Source organism: Erinaceus europaeus, chromosome 18 (assembly GCF_950295315.1).
Source record: "Erinaceus europaeus chromosome 18, mEriEur2.1, whole genome shotgun sequence".
In the NCBI taxonomy this organism is placed as follows: Eukaryota; Metazoa; Chordata; class Mammalia; order Eulipotyphla; family Erinaceidae; genus Erinaceus; species Erinaceus europaeus.
The window spans coordinates 78,456,791-78,482,962 of record NC_080179.1 but is presented as its reverse complement, the minus strand read 5'-3'; the positions used below and the strand labels follow the sequence as shown (position 1 = coordinate 78,482,962).

At 53.4% G+C, this 26,172-nt stretch overlaps 10 non-coding genes across 10 annotated transcripts; all 10 read right to left on the bottom strand.

The window, feature by feature from the left end:
• Positions 1 to 2,265: 2,265 nt before the first annotated feature.
• LOC132534404 (5S ribosomal RNA) lies at positions 2,266 to 2,384 on the bottom strand. The gene has a single exon (XR_009546130.1). It is a non-coding gene; the product is annotated as a 5S ribosomal RNA (ribosomal RNA).
• A 2,369-nt stretch (positions 2,385 to 4,753) lies between these two features.
• LOC132534402 (5S ribosomal RNA) lies at positions 4,754 to 4,872 on the bottom strand. Its single transcript, XR_009546127.1, has one exon. It is a non-coding gene; the product is annotated as a 5S ribosomal RNA (ribosomal RNA).
• A 2,363-nt stretch (positions 4,873 to 7,235) lies between these two features.
• LOC132534401 (5S ribosomal RNA) lies at positions 7,236 to 7,354 on the bottom strand. The gene has a single exon (XR_009546126.1). It is a non-coding gene; the product is annotated as a 5S ribosomal RNA (ribosomal RNA).
• A 2,373-nt stretch (positions 7,355 to 9,727) lies between these two features.
• LOC132534400 (5S ribosomal RNA) lies at positions 9,728 to 9,846 on the bottom strand. The gene has a single exon (XR_009546125.1). It is a non-coding gene; the product is annotated as a 5S ribosomal RNA (ribosomal RNA).
• A 2,363-nt stretch (positions 9,847 to 12,209) lies between these two features.
• On the bottom strand, positions 12,210 to 12,328 carry LOC132534399 (5S ribosomal RNA). The gene has a single exon (XR_009546124.1). It is a non-coding gene; the product is annotated as a 5S ribosomal RNA (ribosomal RNA).
• Positions 12,329 to 14,697: 2,369 nt separating this feature from the next.
• Positions 14,698 to 14,816, bottom strand: LOC132534398 (5S ribosomal RNA). Its single transcript, XR_009546122.1, has one exon. It is a non-coding gene; the product is annotated as a 5S ribosomal RNA (ribosomal RNA).
• A 2,360-nt stretch (positions 14,817 to 17,176) lies between these two features.
• On the bottom strand, positions 17,177 to 17,295 carry LOC132534397 (5S ribosomal RNA). Its single transcript, XR_009546121.1, has one exon. It is a non-coding gene; the product is annotated as a 5S ribosomal RNA (ribosomal RNA).
• Positions 17,296 to 19,592: 2,297 nt separating this feature from the next.
• On the bottom strand, positions 19,593 to 19,711 carry LOC132534396 (5S ribosomal RNA). Its single transcript, XR_009546120.1, has one exon. It is a non-coding gene; the product is annotated as a 5S ribosomal RNA (ribosomal RNA).
• Positions 19,712 to 22,087: 2,376 nt separating this feature from the next.
• On the bottom strand, positions 22,088 to 22,206 carry LOC132534433 (5S ribosomal RNA). The gene has a single exon (XR_009546160.1). It is a non-coding gene; the product is annotated as a 5S ribosomal RNA (ribosomal RNA).
• Positions 22,207 to 24,556: 2,350 nt separating this feature from the next.
• Positions 24,557 to 24,675, bottom strand: LOC132534437 (5S ribosomal RNA). The gene has a single exon (XR_009546164.1). It is a non-coding gene; the product is annotated as a 5S ribosomal RNA (ribosomal RNA).
• Between the last annotated feature and the right edge of the window lie 1,497 nt (positions 24,676 to 26,172).

Below are 26,172 nucleotides of genomic sequence, written 5' to 3'. Positions count from 1 at the left end.
TCCACGAGTGCCCGCTGGCCACCTGCACCCAACACACCACCCCCACCCACCCCACGCCGCCCCAGCCTCCGCCCCAGCCACCACCACCATCACCACCCGGCACCCCTCACAAAGCCCACACCGCTGCACAGGCAGGCAGGCTGGCAGCGACACATGCGGGGACACGCTGCGCACCCACACGCACGCCACATACACACGGACAGCCTGCCTGCCTGCCTGCCTGCCTGCCTGCCTGCATGATGCCTGCTGCCGGCTAACTGCCTCTGCTCCACAGGCTGCCTGCTGACCCACCCAACTGCTTCTCCTGGAGCGGGAGAACCAGGCACCAGGGCCAAGGAGAGCACAAGCCCCACTCCCACAGGGAGACCCACTCCCAGCTGAGGAGGAGGAGGTGGAGGAGCAGGAGGAGGAGCAGGAGGAGGAGAAGAAAAGGTCTGGTGGTGGCAAAGCAGTTGTCTTGCCTAAGGGTCCAGGTAGTACTTCAATAGTTAAGTCATTACTTACTGACAACATAAAAAAAAATGTAGAGAGGAAAAGAAGAGTTCAATGACCAGCATTACCCTAAACCCTAGGTGAGTACTGATATGACAGAGAGCAGAAAGAAGTTAGGAAGAAAAGAAAGGAGAAAGAAGCTGAGGGAGAGAGAGAGAAAGAAAGAAAGAGGGAGAGAGAGGGAGACACTTGAGAGAGAGAGAGAGAGAGAGAGAGAAAAGGGAAGCAGGGCTTTTGCAAAGTTAACCCAATTCACATAGGCTCACTCCTAAGCTGAATATGGACCCCAGATCAGATCACATCACATCACATCACATCAATTGGGTTGATGGCCAAGAATATTTATACACCTTTCCCAGATTTGGGAGCTACTCTCATCCCTGATCCAGCTTTCTGGTCCTTCTGCCAGCCATGACATTGCCTCCCCAGAGAATAATTAGGATCTACCTGCATTTCAGATTTCAGGCTCAGGCTGAAAAACAAACAAACAAACAAACAAACAAACACTAGTATAGCCACAGGCCCTTTGGAATGTAACTCAAATATGCCTCCTAGCTGTCTACAAAATGGAGAGCAACCACACTCTTCATCTGTACTAGTCCACTCTTTAGGCCCATCATTGGTCAACAATTGGTTTGGATTTATAAGTTAACTCTATTTTGCACCACCAGGTTCCAGATGCTAGCATGATGCTGACCAGACTTCCCTGGACAGACAACCCCACCCATGTGTCCTGGAGCTCCGCTTCCCCAGAGCCCTTCCCCGCTAGGGAAAGAGAGAGCCAGGTTGCAGTATGGACCGACCTGTCAACGCTCATGTTCAGCTGGGAAGCAGTTACAGAAGCCAGAACTCCCACCCGCACACCACACACGCACATGCACACGCACACGCACATGCACATGCACACGTACACACGCGTGCACACACACGCACGCACGCACGCACACACACACACACACACACACACACGCACACACACCTTCTGCATCCCACAGTGACCCTGGGTCCATACTCCCAGAGGGATAAAGAATTGGAAAGCTACCAGAGGAGGGGAGGGCAAGGGAGGGGAGGGGATACAGAGTTCTGGTGGTGGGAATTGTGTGCAGTTGGACCCCTCTTCTCCAGTGGTTTTCTCAATGTTTCTTTTTGATAAATAAATAAATAAATTTGAGAGAGAGAGGGAGAGAGACAGAGAGAGGGAGAGAGGCAGAGAGAGACAGAGACAGAGAGAGAGAAGCTTAAGCACACCTGGCGCAAAGCACAAGGACTGGCGTAAGGATCCCTGTTCGAGCCCCCGGCTCCCCACCTGCAGGGGAGTCGCTTCCCAAGTGGTGAAGCAGGTCTGTGGGTGTCTGTCTTTCTCTCTCCCTCTCTGTCTTCCCCTCCACTCTCCATTTCTCTCGGTCCTATCCAACAACAACGACATCCATCATAACTCCAACAATAAAACAACCAGGGCAACCAAAGGGAATGAATCAAGACATAACAATGATTTTCAAAAAGGATTCCGGGAGGTGGTGGGGTGGTCAAGCTTTAGACTCTCAAGCATGAGGTCCCGAGTTGGATCCCCGGCAGCACATGTGCCAGAGTGATGTGTGGTTCTCCCTCTGTCCTCCTATCGTTCTCATCCATAAAAAAGTCTTTCCAAAAAAACAACTTGTCCAGAACAGATGAAAAAGAGAGAGAGCGAGAGAGAAGAAGGGGTCGTGTGCCCAGGACAAGATGCTGGGCAATGCGCTGCAGAGGCAGGCAGGCAGGCAGGCAGGCAGCAAAAGCCTACAGCACCCGGTATTCCCAGGCGGTCTCCCATCCAAGTACTAACCAGGCCCGACCCTGCTTAGCTTCCGAGATCAGACGAGATCGGGCGTGTTCAGGGTGGTATGGCCGTAGACGCACACAGCCCTTTCTGCCGGCCTCAAGAAGCCAAGCCGCCAGCCGCCGGCGCAACAGCGACGCCCACTGGCCGGCTCCGCACACTGCCACCCCTCCACGAGTGCCCGCTGGCCACCTGCACCCAACACACCACCCCCACCCACCCCACGCCGCCCCAGCCTCCGCCCCAGCCACCACCACCATCACCACCCGGCACCCCTCACAAAGCCCACACCGCTGCACAGGCAGGCAGGCTGGCAGCGACACATGCGGGGACACGCTGCGCACCCACACGCACGCCACATACACACGGACAGCCTGCCTGCCTGCCTGCCTGCCTGCCTGCCTGCCTGCCTGCCTGCATGATGCCTGCTGCCGGCTAACTGCCTCTGCTCCACAGGCTGCCTGCTGACCCACCCAACTGCTTCTCCTGGAGCGGGAGAACCAGGCACCAGGGCCAAGGAGAGCACAAGCCCCACTCCCACAGGGAGACCCACTCCCAGCTGAGGAGGAGGAGGTGGAGGAGCAGGAGGAGGAGCAGGAGGAGGAGAAGAAAAGGTCTGGTGGTGGCAAAGCAGTTGTCTTGCCTAAGGGTCCAGGTAGTACTTCAATAGTTAAGTCATTACTTACTGACAACATAAAAAAAAATGTAGAGAGGAAAAGAAGAGTTCAATGACCAGCATTACCCTAAACCCTAGGTGAGTACTGATATGACAGAGAGCAGAAAGAAGTTAGGAAGAAAAGAAAGGAGAAAGAAGCTGAGGGAGAGAGAGAGAAAGAAAGAAAGAAAGAGGGAGAGAGAGGGAGACACTTGAGAGAGAGAGAGAGAAAAGGGAAGCAGGGCTTTTGCAAAGTTAACCCAATTCACATAGGCTCACTCCTAAGCTGAATATGGACCCCAGATCAGATCACATCACATCAATTGGGTTGATGGCCAAGAATATTTATACACCTTTCCCAGATTTGGGAGCTACTCTCATCCCTGATCCAGCTTTCTGGTCCTTCTGCCAGCCATGACATTGCCTCCCCAGAGAATAATTAGGATCTACCTGCATTTCAGATTTCAGGCTCAGGCTGAAAAACAAACAAACAAACAAAGAAACACTAGTATAGCCACAGGCCCTTTGGAATGTAACTCAAATATGCCTCCTAGCTGTCTACAAAATGGAGAGCAACCACACTCTTCATCTGTACTAGTCCACTCTTTAGGCCCATCATTGGTCAACAATTGGTTTGGATTTATAAGTTAACTCTATTTTGCACCACCAGGTTCCAGATGCTAGCATGATGCTGACCAGACTTCCCTGGACAGACAACCCCACCCATGTGTCCTGGAGCTCCGCTTCCCCAGAGCCCTTCCCCGCTAGGGAAAGAGAGAGCCAGGTTGCAGTATGGACCGACCTGTCAACGCTCATGTTCAGCTGGGAAGCAGTTACAGAAGCCAGAACTCCCACCCGCACACCACACACGCACATGCACATGCACACGCACATGCACATGCACACGTACACACGCGTGCACACACACGCACGCACGCACGCACGCACACACACACACACACACACGCACACACACCTTCTGCATCCCACAGTGACCCTGGGTCCATACTCCCAGAGGGATAAAGAATTGGAAAGCTACCAGAGGAGGGGAGGGCAAGGGAGGGGAGGGGATACAGAGTTCTGGTGGTGGGAATTGTGTGCAGTTGGACCCCTCTTCTCCAGTGGTTTTCTCAATGTTTCTTTTTGATAAATAAATAAATAAATAAATAAATAAATAAATAAATTTGAGAGAGAGAGGGAGAGAGACAGAGAGAGGGAGAGAGGCAGAGAGAGACAGAGACAGAGAGAGAGAAGCTTAAGCACACCTGGCGCAAAGCACAAGGACTGGCGTAAGGATCCCTGTTCGAGCCCCCGGCTCCCCACCTGCAGGGGAGTCGCTTCCCAAGTGGTGAAGCAGGTCTGTGGGTGTCTGTCTTTCTCTCTCCCTCTCTGTCTTCCCCTCCACTCTCCATTTCTCTCGGTCCTATCCAACAACAACGACATCCATCATAACTCCAACAATAAAACAACCAGGGCAACCAAAGGGAATGAATCAAGACATAACAATGATTTTCAAAAAGGATTCCGGGAGGTGGTGGGGTGGTCAAGCTTTAGACTCTCAAGCATGAGGTCCCGAGTTGGATCCCCGGCAGCACATGTGCCAGAGTGATGTGTGGTTCTCCCTCTGTCCTCCTATCGTTCTCATCCATAAAAAAGTCTTTCCAAAAAAACAACTTGTCCAGAACAGATGAAAAAGAGAGAGAGCGAGAGAGAAGAAGGGGTCGTGTGCCCAGGACAAGCTGCTGGGCAATGCGCTGCAGAGGCAGGCAGGCAGGCAGGCAGGCAGCAAAAGCCTACAGCACCCGGTATTCCCAGGCGGTCTCCCATCCAAGTACTAACCAGGCCCGACCCTGCTTAGCTTCCGAGATCAGACGAGATCGGGCGTGTTCAGGGTGGTATGGCCGTAGACGCACACAGCCCTTTCTGCCGGCCTCAAGAAGCCAAGCCGCCAGCCGCCGGCGCAACAGCGACGCCCACTGGCCGGCTCCGCACACTGCCACCCCTCCACGAGTGCCCGCTGGCCACCTGCACCCAACACACCACCCCCACCCACCCCACGCCGCCCCAGCCTCCGCCCCAGCCACCACCACCATCACCACCCGGCACCCCTCACAAAGCCCACACCGCTGCACAGGCAGGCAGGCTGGCAGCGACACATGCGGGGACACGCTGCGCACCCACACGCACGCCACATACACACGGACAGCCTGCCTGCCTGCCTGCCTGCCTGCCTGCCTGCATGATGCCTGCTGCCGGCTAACTGCCTCTGCTCCACAGGCTGCCTGCTGACCCACCCAACTGCTTCTCCTGGAGCGGGAGAACCAGGCACCAGGGCCAAGGAGAGCACAAGCCCCACTCCCACAGGGAGACCCACTCCCAGCTGAGGAGGAGGAGGTGGAGGAGCAGGAGGAGGAGCAGGAGGAGGAGAAGAAAAGGTCTGGTGGTGGCAAAGCAGTTGTCTTGCCTAAGGGTCCAGGTAGTACTTCAATAGTTAAGTCATTACTTACTGACAACATAAAAAAAAATGTAGAGAGGAAAAGAAGAGTTCAATGACCAGCATTACCCTAAACCCTAGGTGAGTACTGATATGACAGAGAGCAGAAAGAAGTTAGGAAGAAAAGAAAGGAGAAAGAAGCTGAGGGAGAGAGAGAGAAAGAAAGAAAGAGGGAGAGAGAGGGAGACACTTGAGAGAGAGAGAGAGAGAGAGAGAGAAAAGGGAAGCAGGGCTTTTGCAAAGTTAACCCAATTCACATAGGCTCACTCCTAAGCTGAATATGGACCCCAGATCAGATCACATCACATCACATCACATCAATTGGGTTGATGGCCAAGAATATTTATACACCTTTCCCAGATTTGGGAGCTACTCTCATCCCTGATCCAGCTTTCTGGTCCTTCTGCCAGCCATGACATTGCCTCCCCAGAGAATAATTAGGATCTACCTGCATTTCAGATTTCAGGCTCAGGCTGAAAAACAAACAAACAAACAAACAAAGAAACACTAGTATAGCCACAGGCCCTTTGGAATGTAACTCAAATATGCCTCCTAGCTGTCTACAAAATGGAGAGCAACCACACTCTTCATCTGTACTAGTCCACTCTTTAGGCCCATCATTGGTCAACAATTGGTTTGGATTTATAAGTTAACTCTATTTTGCACCACCAGGTTCCAGATGCTAGCATGATGCTGACCAGACTTCCCTGGACAGACAACCCCACCCATGTGTCCTGGAGCTCCGCTTCCCCAGAGCCCTTCCCCGCTAGGGAAAGAGAGAGCCAGGTTGCAGTATGGACCGACCTGTCAACGCTCATGTTCAGCTGGGAAGCAGTTACAGAAGCCAGAACTCCCACCCGCACACCACACACGCACATGCACACGCACACGCACATGCACATGCACACGTACACACGCGTGCACACACACGCACGCACGCACGCACACACACACACACACACACACACACGCACACACACCTTCTGCATCCCACAGTGACCCTGGGTCCATACTCCCAGAGGGATAAAGAATTGGAAAGCTACCAGAGGAGGGGAGGGCAAGGGAGGGGAGGGGATACAGAGTTCTGGTGGTGGGAATTGTGTGCAGTTGGACCCCTCTTCTCCAGTGGTTTTCTCAATGTTTCTTTTTGATAAATAAATAAATAAATTTGAGAGAGAGAGGGAGAGAGACAGAGAGAGGGAGAGAGGCAGAGAGAGACAGAGACAGAGAGAGAGAAGCTTAAGCACACCTGGCGCAAAGCACAAGGACTGGCGTAAGGATCCCTGTTCGAGCCCCCGGCTCCCCACCTGCAGGGGAGTCGCTTCCCAAGTGGTGAAGCAGGTCTGTGGGTGTCTGTCTTTCTCTCTCCCTCTCTGTCTTCCCCTCCACTCTCCATTTCTCTCGGTCCTATCCAACAACAACGACATCCATCATAACTCCAACAATAAAACAACCAGGGCAACCAAAGGGAATGAATCAAGACATAACAATGATTTTCCAAAAGGATTCCGGGAGGTGGTGGGGTGGTCAAGCTTTAGACTCTCAAGCGTGAGGTCCCGAGTTGGATCCCCGGCAGCACATGTGCCAGAGTGATGTGTGGTTCTCCCTCTGTCCTCCTATCGTTCTCATCCATAAAAAAGTCTTTCCAAAAAAACAACTTGTCCAGAACAGATGAAAAAGAGAGAGAGCGAGAGAGAAGAAGGGGTCGTGTGCCCAGGACAAGCTGCTGGGCAATGCGCTGCAGAGGCAGGCAGGCAGGCAGGCAGGCAGGCAGCAAAAGCCTACAGCACCCGGTATTCCCAGGCGGTCTCCCATCCAAGTACTAACCAGGCCCGACCCTGCTTAGCTTCCGAGATCAGACGAGATCGGGCGTGTTCAGGGTGGTATGGCCGTAGACGCACACAGCCCTTTCTGCCGGCCTCAAGAAGCCAAGCCGCCAGCCGCCGGCGCAACAGCGACGCCCACTGGCCGGCTCCGCACACTGCCACCCCTCCACGAGTGCCCGCTGGCCACCTGCACCCAACACACCACCCCCACCCACCCCACGCCGCCCCAGCCTCCGCCCCAGCCACCACCACCATCACCACCCGGCACCCCTCACAAAGCCCACACCGCTGCACAGGCAGGCAGGCTGGCAGCGACACATGCGGGGACACGCTGCGCACCCACACGCACGCCACATACACACGGACAGCCTGCCTGCCTGCCTGCCTGCCTGCCTGCCTGCCTGCCTGCCTGCATGATGCCTGCTGCCGGCTAACTGCCTCTGCTCCACAGGCTGCCTGCTGACCCACCCAACTGCTTCTCCTGGAGCGGGAGAACCAGGCACCAGGGCCAAGGAGAGCACAAGCCCCACTCCCACAGGGAGACCCACTCCCAGCTGAGGAGGAGGAGGTGGAGGAGCAGGAGGAGGAGCAGGAGGAGGAGAAGAAAAGGTCTGGTGGTGGCAAAGCAGTTGTCTTGCCTAAGGGTCCAGGTAGTACTTCAATAGTTAAGTCATTACTTACTGACAACATAAAAAAAAATGTAGAGAGGAAAAGAAGAGTTCAATGACCAGCATTACCCTAAACCCTAGGTGAGTACTGATATGACAGAGAGCAGAAAGAAGTTAGGAAGAAAAGAAAGGAGAAAGAAGCTGAGGGAGAGAGAGAGAAAGAAAGAAAGAAAGAGGGAGAGAGAGGGAGACACTTGAGAGAGAGAGAGAGAGAGAAAAGGGAAGCAGGGCTTTTGCAAAGTTAACCCAATTCACATAGGCTCACTCCTAAGCTGAATATGGACCCCAGATCAGATCACATCACATCAATTGGGTTGATGGCCAAGAATATTTATACACCTTTCCCAGATTTGGGAGCTACTCTCATCCCTGATCCAGCTTTCTGGTCCTTCTGCCAGCCATGACATTGCCTCCCCAGAGAATAATTAGGATCTACCTGCATTTCAGATTTCAGGCTCAGGCTGAAAAACAAACAAACAAACAAAGAAACACTAGTATAGCCACAGGCCCTTTGGAATGTAACTCAAATATGCCTCCTAGCTGTCTACAAAATGGAGAGCAACCACACTCTTCATCTGTACTAGTCCACTCTTTAGGCCCATCATTGGTCAACAATTGGTTTGGATTTATAAGTTAACTCTATTTTGCACCACCAGGTTCCAGATGCTAGCATGATGCTGACCAGACTTCCCTGGACAGACAACCCCACCCATGTGTCCTGGAGCTCCGCTTCCCCAGAGCCCTTCCCCGCTAGGGAAAGAGAGAGCCAGGTTGCAGTATGGACCGACCTGTCAACGCTCATGTTCAGCTGGGAAGCAGTTACAGAAGCCAGAACTCCCACCCGCACACCACACACGCACATGCACATGCACACGCACATGCACATGCACACGTACACACGCGTGCACACACACGCACGCACGCACGCACGCACACACACACACACACACACGCACACACACCTTCTGCATCCCACAGTGACCCTGGGTCCATACTCCCAGAGGGATAAAGAATTGGAAAGCTACCAGAGGAGGGGAGGGCAAGGGAGGGGAGGGGATACAGAGTTCTGGTGGTGGGAATTGTGTGCAGTTGGACCCCTCTTCTCCAGTGGTTTTCTCAATGTTTCTTTTTGATAAATAAATAAATAAATAAATAAATAAATAAATAAATTTGAGAGAGAGAGGGAGAGAGACAGAGAGAGGGAGAGAGGCAGAGAGAGACAGAGACAGAGAGAGAGAAGCTTAAGCACACCTGGCGCAAAGCACAAGGACTGGCGTAAGGATCCCTGTTCGAGCCCCCGGCTCCCCACCTGCAGGGGAGTCGCTTCCCAAGTGGTGAAGCAGGTCTGTGGGTGTCTGTCTTTCTCTCTCCCTCTCTGTCTTCCCCTCCACTCTCCATTTCTCTCGGTCCTATCCAACAACAACGACATCCATCATAACTCCAACAATAAAACAACCAGGGCAACCAAAGGGAATGAATCAAGACATAACAATGATTTTCAAAAAGGATTCCGGGAGGTGGTGGGGTGGTCAAGCTTTAGACTCTCAAGCATGAGGTCCCGAGTTGGATCCCCGGCAGCACATGTGCCAGAGTGATGTGTGGTTCTCCCTCTGTCCTCCTATCGTTCTCATCCATAAAAAAGTCTTTCCAAAAAAACAACTTGTCCAGAAAAGATGAAAAAGAGAGAGAGCGAGAGAGAAGAAGGGGTCGTGTGCCCAGGACAAGCTGCTGGGCAATGCGCTGCAGAGGCAGGCAGGCAGGCAGGCAGGCAGCAAAAGCCTACAGCACCCGGTATTCCCAGGCGGTCTCCCATCCAAGTACTAACCAGGCCCGACCCTGCTTAGCTTCCGAGATCAGACGAGATCGGGCGTGTTCAGGGTGGTATGGCCGTAGACGCACACAGCCCTTTCTGCCGGCCTCAAGAAGCCAAGCCGCCAGCCGCCGGCGCAACAGCGACGCCCACTGGCCGGCTCCGCACACTGCCACCCCTCCACGAGTGCCCGCTGGCCACCTGCACCCAACACACCACCCCCACCCACCCCACGCCGCCCCAGCCTCCGCCCCAGCCACCACCACCATCACCACCCGGCACCCCTCACAAAGCCCACACCGCTGCACAGGCAGGCAGGCTGGCAGCGACACATGCGGGGACACGCTGCGCACCCACACGCACGCCACATACACACGGACAGCCTGCCTGCCTGCCTGCCTGCCTGCCTGCCTGCATGATGCCTGCTGCCGGCTAACTGCCTCTGCTCCACAGGCTGCCTGCTGACCCACCCAACTGCTTCTCCTGGAGCGGGAGAACCAGGCACCAGGGCCAAGGAGAGCACAAGCCCCACTCCCACAGGGAGACCCACTCCCAGCTGAGGAGGAGGAGGTGGAGGAGCAGGAGGAGGAGCAGGAGGAGGAGAAGAAAAGGTCTGGTGGTGGCAAAGCAGTTGTCTTGCCTAAGGGTCCAGGTAGTACTTCAATAGTTAAGTCATTACTTACTGACAACATAAAAAAAAATGTAGAGAGGAAAAGAAGAGTTCAATGACCAGCATTACCCTAAACCCTAGGTGAGTACTGATATGACAGAGAGCAGAAAGAAGTTAGGAAGAAAAGAAAGGAGAAAGAAGCTGAGGGAGAGAGAGAGAAAGAAAGAAAGAGGGAGAGAGAGGGAGACACTTGAGAGAGAGAGAGAGAGAGAGAGAGAAAAGGGAAGCAGGGCTTTTGCAAAGTTAACCCAATTCACATAGGCTCACTCCTAAGCTGAATATGGACCCCAGATCAGATCACATCACATCACATCACATCAATTGGGTTGATGGCCAAGAATATTTATACACCTTTCCCAGATTTGGGAGCTACTCTCATCCCTGATCCAGCTTTCTGGTCCTTCTGCCAGCCATGACATTGCCTCCCCAGAGAATAATTAGGATCTACCTGCATTTCAGATTTCAGGCTCAGGCTGAAAAACAAACAAACAAACAAACAAAGAAACACTAGTATAGCCACAGGCCCTTTGGAATGTAACTCAAATATGCCTCCTAGCTGTCTACAAAATGGAGAGCAACCACACTCTTCATCTGTACTAGTCCACTCTTTAGGCCCATCATTGGTCAACAATTGGTTTGGATTTATAAGTTAACTCTATTTTGCACCACCAGGTTCCAGATGCTAGCATGATGCTGACCAGACTTCCCTGGACAGACAACCCCACCCATGTGTCCTGGAGCTCCGCTTCCCCAGAGCCCTTCCCCGCTAGGGAAAGAGAGAGCCAGGTTGCAGTATGGACCGACCTGTCAACGCTCATGTTCAGCTGGGAAGCAGTTACAGAAGCCAGAACTCCCACCCGCACACCACACACGCACATGCACACGCACACGCACATGCACATGCACACGTACACACGCGTGCACACACACGCACGCACGCACGCACGCACACACACACACACACACACACGCACACACACCTTCTGCATCCCACAGTGACCCTGGGTCCATACTCCCAGAGGGATAAAGAATTGGAAAGCTACCAGAGGAGGGGAGGGCAAGGGAGGGGAGGGGATACAGAGTTCTGGTGGTGGGAATTGTGTGCAGTTGGACCCCTCTTCTCCAGTGGTTTTCTCAATGTTTCTTTTTGATAAATAAATAAATAAATTTGAGAGAGAGAGGGAGAGAGACAGAGAGAGGGAGAGAGGCAGAGAGAGACAGAGACAGAGAGAGAGAAGCTTAAGCACACCTGGCGCAAAGCACAAGGACTGGCGTAAGGATCCCTGTTCGAGCCCCCGGCTCCCCACCTACAGGGGAGTCGCTTCCCAAGTGGTGAAGCAGGTCTGTGGGTGTCTGTCTTTCTCTCTCCCTCTCTGTCTTCCCCTCCACTCTCCATTTCTCTCGGTCCTATCCAACAACAACGACATCCATCATAACTCCAACAATAAAACAACCAGGGCAACCAAAGGGAATGAATCAAGACATAACAATGATTTTCAAAAAGGATTCCGGGAGGTGGTGGGGTGGTCAAGCTTTAGACTCTCAAGCATGAGGTCCCGAGTTGGATCCCCGGCAGCACATGTGCCAGAGTGATGTGTGGTTCTCCCTCTGTCCTCCTATCGTTCTCATCCATAAAAAAGTCTTTCCAAAAAAACAACTTGTCCAGAACAGATGAAAAAGAGAGAGAGCGAGAGAGAAGAAGGGGTCGTGTGCCCAGGACAAGCTGCTGGGCAATGCGCTGCAGAGGCAGGCAGGCAGGCAGGCAGGCAGGCAGCAAAAGCCTACAGCACCCGGTATTCCCAGGCGGTCTCCCATCCAAGTACTAACCAGGCCCGACCCTGCTTAGCTTCCGAGATCAGACGAGATCGGGCGTGTTCAGGGTGGTATGGCCGTAGACGCACACAGCCCTTTCTGCCGGCCTCAAGAAGCCAAGCCGCCAGCCGCCGGCGCAACAGCGACGCCCACTGGCCGGCTCCGCACACTGCCACCCCTCCACGAGTGCCCGCTGGCCACCTGCACCCAACACACCACCCCCACCCACCCCACGCCGCCCCAGCCTCCGCCCCAGCCACCACCACCATCACCACCCGGCACCCCTCACAAAGCCCACACCGCTGCACAGGCAGGCAGGCTGGCAGCGACACATGCGGGGACACGCTGCGCACCCACACGCACGCCACATACACACGGACAGCCTGCCTGCCTGCCTGCCTGCCTGCCTGCCTGCATGATGCCTGCTGCCGGCTAACTGCCTCTGCTCCACAGGCTGCCTGCTGACCCACCCAACTGCTTCTCCTGGAGCGGGAGAACCAGGCACCAGGGCCAAGGAGAGCACAAGCCCCACTCCCACAGGGAGACCCACTCCCAGCTGAGGAGGAGGAGGTGGAGGAGCAGGAGGAGGAGCAGGAGGAGGAGAAGAAAAGGTCTGGTGGTGGCAAAGCAGTTGTCTTGCCTAAGGGTCCAGGTAGTACTTCAATAGTTAAGTCATTACTTACTGACAACATAAAAAAAAATGTAGAGAGGAAAAGAAGAGTTCAATGACCAGCATTACCCTAAACCCTAGGTGAGTACTGATATGACAGAGAGCAGAAAGAAGTTAGGAAGAAAAGAAAGGAGAAAGAAGCTGAGGGAGAGAGAGAGAAAGAAAGAAAGAAAGAGGGAGAGAGAGGGAGACACTTGAGAGAGAGAGAGAGAAAAGGGAAGCAGGGCTTTTGCAAAGTTAACCCAATTCACATAGGCTCACTCCTAAGCTGAATATGGACCCCAGATCAGATCACATCACATCACATCACATCAATTGGGTTGATGGCCAAGAATATTTATACACCTTTCCCAGATTTGGGAGCTACTCTCATCCCTGATCCAGCTTTCTGGTCCTTCTGCCAGCCATGACATTGCCTCCCCAGAGAATAATTAGGATCTACCTGCATTTCAGATTTCAGGCTCAGGCTGAAAAACAAACAAACAAACAAAGAAACACTAGTATAGCCACAGGCCCTTTGGAATGTAACTCAAATATGCCTCCTAGCTGTCTACAAAATGGAGAGCAACCACACTCTTCATCTGTACTAGTCCACTCTTTAGGCCCATCATTGGTCAACAATTGGTTTGGATTTATAAGTTAACTCTATTTTGCACCACCAGGTTCCAGATGCTAGCATGATGCTGACCAGACTTCCCTGGACAGACAACCCCACCCATGTGTCCTGGAGCTCCGCTTCCCCAGAGCCCTTCCCCGCTAGGGAAAGAGAGAGCCAGGTTGCAGTATGGACCGACCTGTCAACGCTCATGTTCAGCTGGGAAGCAGTTACAGAAGCCAGAACTCCCACCCGCACACCACACACGCACATGCACACGCACACGCACATGCACATGCACACGTACACACGTGTGCACACACACGCACGCACGCACGCACACACACACACACACACACACACACGCACACACACCTTCTGCATCCCACAGTGACCCTGGGTCCATACTCCCAGAGGGATAAAGAATTGGAAAGCTACCAGAGGAGGGGAGGGCAAGGGAGGGGAGGGGATACAGAGTTCTGGTGGTGGGAATTGTGTGCAGTTGGACCCCTCTTCTCCAGTGGTTTTCTCAATGTTTCTTTTTGATAAATAAATAAATAAATAAATAAATAAATTTGAGAGAGAGAGGGAGAGAGACAGAGAGAGGGAGAGAGGCAGAGAGAGACAGAGACAGAGAGAGAGAAGCTTAAGCACACCTGGCGCAAAGCACAAGGACTGGCGTAAGGATCCCTGTTCGAGCCCCCGGCTCCCCACCTGCAGGGGAGTCGCTTCCCAAGTGGTGAAGCAGGTCTGTGGGTGTCTGTCTTTCTCTCTCCCTCTCTGTCTTCCCCTCCACTCTCCATTTCTCTCGGTCCTATCCAACAACAACGACATCCATCATAACTCCAACAATAAAACAACCAGGGCAACCAAAGGGAATGAATCAAGACATAACAATGATTTTCAAAAAGGATTCCGGGAGGTGGTGGGGTGGTCAAGCTTAAGACTCTCAAGCATGAGGTCCCGAGTTGGATCCCCGGCAGCACATGTGCCAGAGTGATGTGTGGTTCTCCCTCTGTCCTCCTATCGTTCTCATCCATAAAAAAGTCTTTCCAAAAAAACAACTTGTCCAGAACAGATGAAAAAGAGAGAGAGCGAGAGAGAAGAAGGGGTCGTGTGCCCAGGACAAGCTGCTGGGCAATGCGCTGCAGAGGCAGGCAGGCAGGCAGGCAGGCAGGCAGGCAGCAAAAGCCTACAGCACCCGGTATTCCCAGGCGGTCTCCCATCCAAGTACTAACCAGGCCCGACCCTGCTTAGCTTCCGAGATCAGACGAGATCGGGCGTGTTCAGGGTGGTATGGCCGTAGACGTACACAGCCCTTTCTGCCGGCCTCAAGAAGCCAAGCCGCCAGCCGCCGGCGCAACAGCGACGCCCACTGGCCGGCTCCGCACACTGCCACCCCTCCACGAGTGCCCGCTGGCCACCTGCACCCAACACACCACCCCCACCCACCCCACGCCGCCCCAGCCTCCGCCCCAGCCACCACCACCATCACCACCCGGCACCCCTCACAAAGCCCACACCGCTGCACAGGCAGGCAGGCTGGCAGCGACACATGCGGGGACACGCTGCGCACCCACACGCACGCCACATACACACGGACAGCCTGCCTGCCTGCCTGCCTGCCTGCCTGCCTGCATGATGCCTGCTGCCGGCTAACTGCCTCTGCTCCACAGGCTGCCTGCTGACCCACCCAACTGCTTCTCCTGGAGCGGGAGAACCAGGCACCAGGGCCAAGGAGAGCACAAGCCCCACTCCCACAGGGAGACCCACTCCCAGCTGAGGAGGAGGAGGTGGAGGAGCAGGAGGAGGAGCAGGAGGAGGAGAAGAAAAGGTCTGGTGGTGGCAAAGCAGTTGTCTTGCCTAAGGGTCCAGGTAGTACTTCAATAGTTAAGTCATTACTTACTGACAACATAAAAAAAATGTAGAGAGGAAAAGAAGAGTTCAATGACCAGCATTACCCTAAACCCTAGGTGAGTACTGATATGACAGAGAGCAGAAAGAAGTTAGGAAGAAAAGAAAGGAGAAAGAAGCTGAGGGAGAGAGAGAGAAAGAAAGAAAGAAAGAGGGAGAGAGAGGGAGACACTTGAGAGAGAGAGAGAGAGAGAGAAAAGGGAAGCAGGGCTTTTGCAAAGTTAACCCAATTCACACAGGCTCACTCCTAAGCTGAATATGGACCCCAGATCAGATCACATCACATCACATCACATCAATTGGGTTGATGGCCAAGAATATTTATACACCTTTCCCAGATTTGGGAGCTACTCTCATCCCTGATCCAGCTTTCTGGTCCTTCTGCCAGCCATGACATTGCCTCCCCAGAGAATAATTAGGATCTACCTGCATTTCAGATTTCAGGCTCAGGCTGAAAAACAAACAAACAAACAAACAAAGAAACACTAGTATAGCCACAGGCCCTTTGGAATGTAACTCAAATATGCCTCCTAGCTGTCTACAAAATGGAGAGCAACCACACTCTTCATCTGTACTAGTCCACTCTTTAGGCCCATCATTGGTCAACAATTGGTTTGGATTTATAAGTTAACTCTACTTTGCACCACCAGGTTCCAGATGCTAGCATGATGCTGACCAGACTTCCCTGGACAGACAACCCCACCCATGTGTCCTGGAGCTCCGCTTTCCCAGAGCCCTTCCCCGCTAGGGAAAGAGAGAGCCAGGTTGCAGTATGGACCGACCTGTCAACGCTCATGTTCAGCTGGGAAGCAGTTACAGAAGCCAGAACTCCCACCCGCACACCACACACGCACATGCACACGCACACGCACATGCACATGCACACGTACACACGCGTGCACACACACGCACGCACGCACGCGCACACACACACACACACACGCACACACACCTTCTGCATCCCACAGTGACCCTGGGTCCATACTCCCAGAGGGATAAAGAATTGGAAAGCTACCAGAGGAGGGGAGGGCAAGGGAGGGGAGGGGATACAGAGTTCTGGTGGTGGGAATTGTGTGCAGTTGGACCCCTCTTCTCCAGTGGTTTTCTCAATGTTTCTTTTTGATAAATAAATAAATAAATTTGAGAGAGAGAGGGAGAGAGACAGAGAGAGGGAGAGAGGCAGAGAGAGACAGAGACAGAGAGAGAGAAGCTTAAGCACACCTGGCGCAAAGCACAAGGACTGGCGTAAGGATCCCTGTTCGAGCCCCCGGCTCCCCACCTGCAGGGGAGTCGCTTCCCAAGTGGTGAAGCAGGTCTGTGGGTGTCTGTCTTTCTCTCTCCCTCTCTGTCTTCCCCTCCACTCTCCATTTCTCTCGGTCCTATCCAACAACAACGACATCCATCATAACTCCAACAATAAAACAACCAGGGCAACCAAAGGGAATGAATCAAGACATAACAATGATTTTCAAAAAGGATTCCGGGAGGTGGTGGGGTGGTCAAGCTTTAGACTCTCAAGCATGAGGTCCCGAGTTGGATCCCCGGCAGCACATGTGCCAGAGTGATGTGTGGTTCTCCCTCTGTCCTCCTATCGTTCTCATCCATAAAAAAGTCTTTCCAAAAAAACAACTTGTCCAGAACAGATGAAAAAGAGAGAGAGCGAGAGAGAAGAAGGGGTCGTGTGCCCAGGACAAGCTGCTGGGCAATGCGCTGCAGAGGCAGGCAGGCAGGCAGGCAGGCAGGCAGGCAGCAAAAGCCTACAGCACCCGGTATTCCCAGGCGGTCTCCCATCCAAGTACTAACCAGGCCCGACCCTGCTTAGCTTCCGAGATCAGACGAGATCGGGCGTGTTCAGGGTGGTATGGCCGTAGACGCACACAGCCCTTTCTGCCGGCCTCAAGAAGCCAAGCCGCCAGCCGCCGGCGCAACAGCGACGCCCACTGGCCGGCTCCGCACACTGCCACCCCTCCACGAGTGCCCGCTGGCCACCTGCACCCAACACACCACCCCCACCCACCCCACGCCGCCCCAGCCTCCGCCCCAGCCACCACCACCATCACCACCCGGCACCCCTCACAAAGCCCACACCGCTGCACAGGCAGGCAGGCTGGCAGCGACACATGCGGGGACATGCTGCGCACCCACACGCACGCCACATACACACGGACAGCCTGCCTGCCTGCCTGCCTGCCTGCCTGCCTGCCTGCATGATGCCTGCTGCCGGCTAACTGCCTCTGCTCCACAGGCTGCCTGCTGACCCACCCAACTGCTTCTCCTGGAGCGGGAGAACCAGGCACCAGGGCCAAGGAGAGCACAAGCCCCACTCCCACAGGGAGACCCACTCCCAGCTGAGGAGGAGGAGGTGGAGGAGCAGGAGGAGGAGCAGGAGGAGGAGAAGAAAAGGTCTGGTGGTGGCAAAGCAGTTGTCTTGCCTAAGGGTCCAGGTAGTACTTCAATAGTTAAGTCATTACTTACTGACAACATAAAAAAAAATGTAGAGAGGAAAAGAAGAGTTCAATGACCAGCATTACCCTAAACCCTAGGTGAGTACTGATATGACAGAGAGCAGAAAGAAGTTAGGAAGAAAAGAAAGGAGAAAGAAGCTGAGGGAGAGAGAGAGAAAGAAAGAAAGAAAGAGGGAGAGAGAGGGAGACACTTGAGAGAGAGAGAGAGAGAGAAAAGGGAAGCAGGGCTTTTGCAAAGTTAACCCAATTCACATAGGCTCACTCCTAAGCTGAATATGGACCCCAGATCAGATCACATCACATCACATCACATCAATTGGGTTGATGGCCAAGAATATTTATACACCTTTCCCAGATTTGGGAGCTACTCTCATCCCTGATCCAGCTTTCTGGTCCTTCTGCCAGCCATGACATTGCCTCCCCAGAGAATAATTAGGATCTACCTGCATTTCAGATTTCAGGCTCAGGCTGAAAAACAAACAAACAAACAAAGAAACACTAGTATAGCCACAGGCCCTTTGGAATGTAACTCAAATATGCCTCCTAGCTGTCTACAAAATGGAGAGCAACCACACTCTTCATCTGTACTAGTCCACTCTTTAGGCCCATCATTGGTCAACAATTGGTTTGGATTTATAAGTTAACTCTATTTTGCACCACCAGGTTCCAGATGCTAGCATGATGCTGACCAGACTTCCCTGGACAGACAACCCCACCCATGTGTCCTGGAGCTCCGCTTCCCCAGAGCCCTTCCCCGCTAGGGAAAGAGAGAGCCAGGTTGCAGTATGGACCGACCTGTCAACGCTCATGTTCAGCTGGGAAGCAGTTACAGAAGCCAGAACTCCCACCCGCACACCACACACGCACATGCACACGCACACGCACACACACCTTCTGCATCCCACAGTGACCCTGGGTCCATACTCCCAGAGGGATAAAGAATTGGAAAGCTACCAGAGGAGGGGAGGGCAAGGGAGGGGAGGGGATACAGAGTTCTGGTGGTGGGAATTGTGTGCAGTTGGACCCCTCTTCTCCAGTGGTTTTCTCAATGTTTCTTTTTGATAAATAAATAAATAAATAAATAAATAAATAAATTTGAGAGAGAGAGGGAGAGAGACAGAGAGAGGGAGAGAGGCAGAGAGAGACAGAGACAGAGAGAGAGAAGCTTAAGCACACCTGGCGCAAAGCACAAGGACTGGCGTAAGGATCCCTGTTCGAGCCCCCGGCTCCCCACCTGCAGGGGAGTCGCTTCCCAAGTGGTGAAGCAGGTCTGTGGGTGTCTGTCTTTCTCTCTCCCTCTCTGTCTTCCCCTCCACTCTCCATTTCTCTCGGTCCTATCCAACAACAACGACATCCATCATAACTCCAACAATAAAACAACCAGGGCAACCAAAGGGAATGAATCAAGACATAACAATGATTTTCAAAAAGGATTCCGGGAGGTGGTGGGGTGGTCAAGCTTTAGACTCTCAAGCGTGAGGTCCCGAGTTGGATCCCCGGCAGCACATGTGCCAGAGTGATGTGTGGTTCTCCCTCTGTCCTCCTATCGTTCTCATCCATAAAAAAGTCTTTCCAAAAAAACAACTTGTCCAGAACAGATGAAAAAGAGAGAGAGCGAGAGAGAAGAAGGGGTCGTGTGCCCAGGACAAGCTGCTGGGCAATGCGCTGCAGAGGCAGGCAGGCAGGCAGGCAGGCAGGCAGCAAAAGCCTACAGCACCCGGTATTCCCAGGCGGTCTCCCATCCAAGTACTAACCAGGCCCGACCCTGCTTAGCTTCCGAGATCAGACGAGATCGGGCGTGTTCAGGGTGGTATGGCCGTAGACGCACACAGCCCTTTCTGCCGGCCTCAAGAAGCCAAGCCGCCAGCCGCCGGCGCAACAGCGACGCCCACTGGCCGGCTCCGCACACTGCCACCCCTCCACGAGTGCCCGCTGGCCACCTGCACCCAACACACCACCCCCACCCACCCCACGCCGCCCCAGCCTCCGCCCCAGCCACCACCACCATCACCACCCGGCACCCCTCACAAAGCCCACACCGCTGCACAGGCAGGCAGGCTGGCAGCGACACATGCGGGGACACGCTGCGCACCCACACGCACGCCACATACACACGGACAGCCTGCCTGCCTGCCTGCCTGCCTGCCTGCCTGCCTGCCTGCCTGCATGATGCCTGCTGCCGGCTAACTGCCTCTGCTCCACAGGCTGCCTGCTGACCCACCCAACTGCTTCTCCTGGAGCGGGAGAACCAGGCACCAGGGCCAAGGAGAGCACAAGCCCCACTCCCACAGGGAGACCCACTCCCAGCTGAGGAGGAGGAGGTGGAGGAGCAGGAGGAGGAGCAGGAGGAGGAGAAGAAAAGGTCTGGTGGTGGCAAAGCAGTTGTCTTGCCTAAGGGTCCAGGTAGTACTTCAATAGTTAAGTCATTACTTACTGACAACATAAAAAAAATGTAGAGAGGAAAAGAAGAGTTCAATGACCAGCATTACCCTAAACCCTAGGTGAGTACTGATATGACAGAGAGCAGAAAGAAGTTAGGAAGAAAAGAAAGGAGAAAGAAGCTGAGGGAGAGAGAGAGAAAGAAAGAAAGAGGGAGAGAGAGGGAGACACTTGAGAGAGAGAGAGAGAGAAAAGGGAAGCAGGGCTTTTGCAAAGTTAACCCAATTCACACAGGCTCACTCCTAAGCTGAATATGGACCCCAGATCAGATCACATCACATCACATCACATCAATTGGGTTGATGGCCAAGAATATTTATACACCTTTCCCAGATTTGGGAGCTACTCTCATCCCTGATCCAGCTTTCTGGTCCTTCTGCCAGCCATGACATTGCCTCCCCAGAGAATAATTAGGATCTACCTGCATTTCAGATTTCAGGCTCAGGCTGAAAAACAAACAAACAAACAAACAAACAAAGAAACACTAGTATAGCCACAGGCCCTTTGGAATGTAACTCAAATATGCCTCCTAGCTGTCTACAAAATGGAGAGCAACCACACTCTTCATCTGTACTAGTCCACTCTTTAGGCCCATCATTGGTCAACAATTGGTTTGGATTTATAAGTTAACTCTACTTTGCACCACCAGGTTCCAGATGCTAGCATGATGCTGACCAGACTTCCCTGGACAGACAACCCCACCCATGTGTCCTGGAGCTCCGCTTTCCCAGAGCCCTTCCCCGCTAGGGAAAGAGAGAGCCAGGTTGCAGTATGGACCGACCTGTCAACGCTCATGTTCAGCTGGGAAGCAGTTACAGAAGCCAGAACTCCCACCCGCACACCACACACGCACATGCACACGCACACGCACATGCACATGCACACGTACACACGCGTGCACACACACGCACGCACGCACGCGCACACACACACACACACACACACGCACACACACCTTCTGCATCCCACAGTGACCCTGGGTCCATACTCCCAGAGGGATAAAGAATTGGAAAGCTACCAGAGGAGGGGAGGGCAAGGGAGGGGAGGGGATACAGAGTTCTGGTGGTGGGAATTGTGTGCAGTTGGACCCCTCTTCTCCAGTGGTTTTCTCAATGTTTCTTTTTGATAAATAAATGAATAAATAAATAAATAAATTTGAGAGAGAGAGGGAGAGAGACAGAGAGAGGGAGAGAGGCAGAGAGAGACAGAGACAGAGAGAGAGAAGCTTAAGCACACCTGGCGCAAAGCACAAGGACTGGCGTAAGGATCCCTGTTCGAGCCCCCGGCTCCCCACCTGCAGGGGAGTCGCTTCCCAAGTGGTGAAGCAGGTCTGTGGGTGTCTGTCTTTCTCTCTCCCTCTCTGTCTTCCCCTCCACTCTCCATTTCTCTCGGTCCTATCCAACAACAACGACATCCATCATAACTCCAACAATAAAACAACCAGGGCAACCAAAGGGAATGAATCAAGACATAACAATGATTTTCAAAAAGGATTCCGGGAGGTGGTGGGGTGGTCAAGCTTTAGACTCTCAAGCATGAGGTCCCGAGTTGGATCCCCGGCAGCACATGTGCCAGAGTGATGTGTGGTTCTCCCTCTGTCCTCCTATCGTTCTCATCCATAAAAAAGTCTTTCCAAAAAAACAACTTGTCCAGAACAGATGAAAAAGAGAGAGAGCGAGAGAGAAGAAGGGGTCGTGTGCCCAGGACAAGCTGCTGGGCAATGCGCTGCAGAGGCAGGCAGGCAGGCAGGCAGGCAGCAAAAGCCTACAGCACCCGGTATTCCCAGGCGGTCTCCCATCCAAGTGCTAACCAGGCCCGACCCTGCTTAGCTTCCGAGATCAGACGAGATCGGGCGTGTTCAGGGTGGTATGGCCGTAGACGCACACAGCCCTTTCTGCCGGCCTCAAGAAGCCAAGCCGCCAGCCGCCGGCGCAACAGCGACGCCCACTGGCCGGCTCCGCACACTGCCACCCCTCCACGAGTGCCCGCTGGCCACCTGCACCCAACACACCACCCCCACCCACCCCACGCCGCCCCAGCCTCCGCCCCAGCCACCACCACCATCACCACCCGGCACCCCTCACAAAGCCCACACCGCTGCACAGGCAGGCAGGCTGGCAGCGACACATGCGGGGACACGCTGCGCACCCACACGCACGCCACATACACACGGACAGCCTGCCTGCCTGCCTGCCTGCCTGCCTGCCTGCCTGCATGATGCCTGCTGCCGGCTAACTGCCTCTGCTCCACAGGCTGCCTGCTGACCCACCCAACTGCTTCTCCTGGAGCGGGAGAACCAGGCACCAGGGCCAAGGAGAGCACAAGCCCCACTCCCACAGGGAGACCCACTCCCAGCTGAGGAGGAGGAGGTGTAGGAGCAGGAGGAGGAGAAGAAAAGGTCTGGTGGTGGCAAAGCAGTTGTCTTGCCTAAGGGTCCAGGTAGTACTTCAATAGTTAAGTCATTACTTACTGACAACATAAAAAAAAATGTAGAGAGGAAAAGAAGAGTTCAATGACCAGCATTACCCTAAACCCTAGGTGAGTACTGATATGACAGAGAGCAGAAAGAAGTTAGGAAGAAAAGAAAGGAGAAAGAAGCTGAGGGAGAGAGAGAGAAAGAAAGAAAGAAAGAGGGAGAGAGAGGGAGACACTTGAGAGAGAGAGAGAGAAAAGGGAAGCAGGGCTTTTGCAAAGTTAACCCAATTCACATAGGCTCACTCCTAAGCTGAATATGGACCCCAGATCAGATCACATCACATCACATCAATTGGGTTGATGGCCAAGAATATTTATACACCTTTCCCAGATTTGGGAGCTACTCTCATCCCTGATCCAGCTTTCTGGTCCTTCTGCCAGCCATGACATTGCCTCCCCAGAGAATAATTAGGATCTACCTGCATTTCAGATTTCAGGCTCAGGCTGAAAAACAAACAAACAAACAAAGAAACACTAGTATAGCCACAGGCCCTTTGGAATGTAACTCAAATATGCCTCCTAGCTGTCTACAAAATGGAGAGCAACCACACTCTTCATCTGTACTAGTCCACTCTTTAGGCCCATCATTGGTCAACAATTGGTTTGGATTTATAAGTTAACTCTATTTTGCACCACCAGGTTCCAGATGCTAGCATGATGCTGACCAGACTTCCCTGGACAGACAACCCCACCCATGTGTCCTGGAGCTCCGCTTCCCCAGAGCCCTTCCCCGCTAGGGAAAGAGAGAGCCAGGTTGCAGTATGGACCGACCTGTCAACGCTCATGTTCAGCTGGGAAGCAGTTACAGAAGCCAGAACTCCCACCCGCACACCACACACGCACATGCACACGCACACGCACACGCACATGCACACGTACACACGCGTGCACACACACGCACGCACGCACGCGCACACACACACACACACACACACGCACACACACCTTCTGCATCCCACAGTGACCCTGGGTCCATACTCCCAGAGGGATAAAGAATTGGAAAGCTACCAGAGGAGGGGAGGGCAAGGGAGGGGAGGGGATACAGAGTTCTGGTGGTGGGAATTGTGTGCAGTTGGACCCCTCTTCTCCAGTGGTTTTCTCAATGTTTCTTTTTGATAAATAAATAAATAAATAAATAAATAAATTTGAGAGAGAGAGGGAGAGAGACAGAGAGAGGGAGAGAGGCAGAGAGAGACAGAGACAGAGAGAGAGAAGCTTAAGCACACCTGGCGCAAAGCACAAGGACTGGCGTAAGGATCCCTGTTCGAGCCCCCGGCTCCCCACCTGCAGGGGAGTCGCTTCCCAAGTGGTGAAGCAGGTCTGTGGGTGTCTGTCTTTCTCTCTCCCTCTCTGTCTTCCCCTCCACTCTCCATTTCTCTCGGTCCTATCCAACAACAACGACATCCATCATAACTCCAACAATAAAACAACCAGGGCAACCAAAGGGAATGAATCAAGACATAACAATGATTTTCAAAAAGGATTCCGGGAGGTGGTGGGGTGGTCAAGCTTTAGACTCTCAAGCATGAGGTCCCGAGTTGGATCCCCGGCAGCACATGTGCCAGAGTGATGTGTGGTTCTCCCTCTGTCCTCCTATCGTTCTCATCCATAAAAAAGTCTTTCCAAAAAAACAACTTGTCCAGAACAGATGAAAAAGAGAGAGAGCGAGAGAGAAGAAGGGGTCGTGTGCCCAGGACAAGATGCTGGGCAATGCGCTGCAGAGGCAGGCAGGCAGGCAGGCAGGCAGGCAGCAAAAGCCTACAGCACCCGGTATTCCCAGGCGGTCTCCCATCCAAGTACTAACCAGGCCCGACCCTGCTTAGCTTCCGAGATCAGACGACATCGGGCGTGTTCAGGGTGGTATGGCCGTAGACGCACACAGCCCTTTCTGCCGGCCTCAAGAAGCCAAGCCGCCAGCCGCCGGCGCAACAGCGACGCCCACTGGCCGGCTCCGCACACTGCCACCCCTCCACGAGTGCCCGCTGGCCACCTGCACCCAACACACCACCCCCACCCACCCCACGCCGCCCCAGCCTCCGCCCCAGCCACCACCACCATCACCACCCGGCACCCCTCACAAAGCCCACACCGCTGCACAGGCAGGCAGGCTGGCAGCGACACATGCGGGGACACGCTGCGCACCCACACGCACGCCACATACACACGGACAGCCTGCCTGCCTGCCTGCCTGCCTGCCTGCCTGCATGATGCCTGCTGCCGGCTAACTGCCTCTGCTCCACAGGCTGCCTGCTGACCCACCCAACTGCTTCTCCTGGAGCGGGAGAACCAGGCACCAGGGCCAAGGAGAGCACAAGCCCCACTCCCACAGGGAGACCCACTCCCAGCTGAGGAGGAGGAGGTGTAGGAGCAGGAGGAGGAGCAGGAGGAGGAGAAGAAAAGGTCTGGTGGTGGCAAAGCAGTTGTCTTGCCTAAGGGTCCAGGTAGTACTTCAATAGTTAAGTCATTACTTACTGACAACATAAAAAAAATGTAGAGAGGAAAAGAAGAGTTCAATGACCAGCATTACCCTAAACCCTAGGTGAGTACTGATATGACAGAGAGCAGAAAGAAGTTAGGAAGAAAAGAAAGGAGAAAGAAGCTGAGGGAGAGAGAAAGAAAGAAAGAAAGAAAGAGGGAGAGAGAGGGAGACACTTGAGAGAGAGAGAGAGAGAGAAAAGGGAAGCAGGGCTTTTGCAAAGTTAACCCAATTCACATAGGCTCACTCCTAAGCTGAATATGGACCCCAGATCAGATCACATCACATCAATTGGGTTGATGGCCAAGAATATTTATACACCTTTCCCAGATTTGGGAGCTACTCTCATCCCTGATCCAGCTTTCTGGTCCTTCTGCCAGCCATGACATTGCCTCCCCAGAGAATAATTAGGATCTACCTGCATTTCAGATTTCAGGCTCAGGCTGAAAAACAAACAAACAAACAAACAAACAAACACTAGTATAGCCACAGGCCCTTTGGAATGTAACTCAAATATGCCTCCTAGCTGTCTACAAAATGGAGAGCAACCACACTCTTCATCTGTACTAGTCCACTCTTTAGGCCCATCATTGGTCAACAATTGGTTTGGATTTATAAGTTAACTCTATTTTGCACCACCAGGTTCCAGATGCTAGCATGATGCTGACCAGACTTCCCTGGACAGACAACCCCACCCATGTGTCCTGGAGCTCCGCTTCCCCAGAGCCCTTCCCCACTAGGGAAAGAGAGAGCCAGGTTGCAGTATGGACCGACCTGTCAACGCTCATGTTCAGCTGGGAAGCAGTTACAGAAGCCAGAACTCCCACCCGCACACCACACACGCACATGCACACGCACACGCACATGCACATGCACACGTACACACGCGTGCACA